We start from the raw sequence: 2,699 nt of genomic DNA on the forward strand, positions 1-2,699 counted from the left end.
CTTGGCTTCACCTGGGAGACACAAGCCTCTGGAAATCAGCACCGCCTGTCGCCTTGCCAGCTTGGAGCAGCTCCTGCTGGTGGGCACATCCTGCCACTTCTACTGCTTCCAGAGAGGAATCAAGGCAGAGGTGGAGATGTACACACAGGGAAGCCCTGGGCTTGTGCAATCAATGGGCAAATCCATGGAGGAATGTGTTAGGAATTATTTCAGCTGTTAGCCAATACTGCCTTCTCTCCTTTTCTCTCTTCACATTTCCTGTTCTTTTCACTCTCACATTTCCACCCATTCCCCCTCTCAAGTCTCAGTTTTCCTGTCATGTTTCCCTCCCATTTTTACTTATTTCCTCCACCCCTTACATCTACTTTTCCTCACCCTTTACCTCTCCCATTTCCCCACCTTCCCACTGTTTCCAGGGTTTTTCTTCCTTCCTGTTTCTCACAATTTTTCTCTCACTTATCCTGCCCTTTTCTCCCCTCCTGTTTCTCTCTCCTTTTCTCAGTCATTTTCTCCAAGTTTTCTCCTCACATTTCTCACTTTGGCCCTCATGTTTCTTACCCTTTCTCTCTCATGTTTCTCACACTTTTCCCCTCACCTTTTTCATTCTTTCCCCCTCATGTTACTTCTCATGTTTCCTCTCGTGTTTTGTGTCCTGTTTTCTGCCACTTTTCCCATCAAACTTCCCACCCGTTTTTTCCCTCATGTTTTCTGTCTTTTGCTGCCCTCTGGTTTCACACTCTTTCCCCTCAGGATTCTCACAATGTTCCCCTCACATTTGCTGCCTGTTTCTCTCTCTTTGCCAGTGAAGTTTCTCACTCTCTTCCCCTCACATTTCCCTCCATTTTTCCCCTAGGTTTTTCACCACTTCTTTGGGGACAATATTAAAAAAGTAAAACAAAGAAAAAGAGCCTCTAAAATGAAACCAAGAAGTATGAAAATTTACCTTTCTTACAGGTGATTTGCAGAAATTGGCCAGCAGTTTAATCTTCCTGAAATCATGCACTCATCAGTCCCCACACTGCAGCCTTGAGCTCCTGGTTCCTCAGGCTGTAGATGAGGGGGTTCAGGGCTGGAGGCACCACCGAGTACAGAACTGACAGGGCCAGATCCAGGGATGGGGAGGAGATGGAGGGGGGCTTCATGTAAGCAAATGCTGCCAGTGCTGAGGAACAGGGAGAGTACGGCCAGGTGAGGGAGGCAGGTAGAAAAGGCTTTGTGCCATCCCTGCTCAGAGGGGATCCTCAGCACGGCCCCAAACATCTGCACCTAGGAGAAAACAATGAACACAAAACAACCAAATAGCAAAGAGGCAGTAACTGCAATGAGCCCAAGTTCCCTGAGGATAGGATTTGGAGCAGGAGAGCTTGAGGATGTGTGGAATTTCACAGAAGAACTGGCCCAGGGCATTGCCCTGGCACAGGGGGAGGGAAAATGTATTGGCTGTGTGCATGAGAGCATTGAGAAAGGCACTGGCCCAGGCAGCTGCTGCCATGTGGGCACAGGCTCTGCTGCCCAGGAGGGTCCCTTAGTGCAGGAATTTGCAGATGGACACATAGTGGTCAAAGCGCATTATGGTCAGCAGGAAATACTCTACTGACATAAGACAAAAGAAGATGGAAACTTGAGCAGCACATCCTGCATAGGAGATGTGCCTGGTGTCCCAGAGGGAACTGTACATGGCTTTGGGGACAGTGGTGCAGATGGAGCCCAGGTGGGTGAGGGCCAGGTTGAGCAGGAAGAAGAACATGGGCGTGTGCAGGTGGTGGCCGCAGGCTGTGGTGCTGATGATGAGGCTGTTGCCCAGGAGGGCAGCCAGGGGGATGCTTAGGAAGAAGCAGAAGTGCAGGAGCTGCAGCTGCCGTGTGTCTGGCAATGCCAGCAGGAGGAAGTGGCTGATGGAGCTGCTATTGGAAATTGCTGTGGCTGGCCATGGGGACATGTTCATGGATAAAGGACAGTGACAAGTTAGGACAGGCTGCTTTGAGCCAAACCCGTGCCATTCCCTGTAGACTGGCCTGCTGGTGTTGGTGTCCTTGGTGCTGACCCTGACTGCCGACAAAACAGGAACACATTCACTTGAGAGCTGGACTAGGTCAATGCACAGGATGTCAGCCACGTTGAGGCAGCCACACACAAGACGGTGGCTGGGGCTGAGGCAGCCACACACAAGATGGCAGCCAGAGTGCTGAGCCAGCCGTGCACAAGATGGCAGCCGGGGCTAAGGGAAAAAAAGGCACTGGAATATTTAGCACACAAGAAAGGAACTATATATATGAGTCATTGAAAACCGATATAGCTATAGACAAAGTCTTTCTAACTAATTAAAGTTAGAAAGTGGTATGTTTATTCACCGGCGGGCAGCACCGGAGTCATCTCCGAAAGGCGTGGCCGCCCCAAACAAGGCTCTTTGCTCTCTATTTATTTTCCAAGGTCTTACATACAGTACATATGCATAACCCCAGCACCTCCCATCCCCGCTCTCTATTAAAATGAGGCTATCAGTCCTTCACTGCGTGTGCAATTCTTCTCTTGAATTGGGTCGGTGGTCTCGAATTGGGTCAGTGGTCTCGAAGGATGAAGTCAGGAGAGTCTTCATCAGGTCTCTGTGACCCTCTGGCACTGTCAAAGGTCCCCTGCTTCGTGATTGATTGATACAAAGTCCAGGTGCTGGACATTGTTCTTAGAGGTTTAAATCTGTT

At 49.8% G+C, this 2,699-nt stretch overlaps 1 pseudogene; it reads right to left on the reverse strand.

The window, feature by feature from the left end:
• Nucleotides 1-995: 995 nt before the first annotated feature.
• LOC120747854 (olfactory receptor 14C36-like) lies at nt 996-1,939 on the reverse strand (annotated as a pseudogene).
• Between the last annotated feature and the right edge of the window lie 760 nt (nt 1,940-2,699).

The sequence above is a fragment of the Hirundo rustica genome, unplaced genomic scaffold (assembly GCF_015227805.2).
Source record: "Hirundo rustica isolate bHirRus1 unplaced genomic scaffold, bHirRus1.pri.v3 scaffold_228_arrow_ctg1, whole genome shotgun sequence".
Classification (NCBI taxonomy): Eukaryota; Metazoa; Chordata; class Aves; order Passeriformes; family Hirundinidae; genus Hirundo; species Hirundo rustica.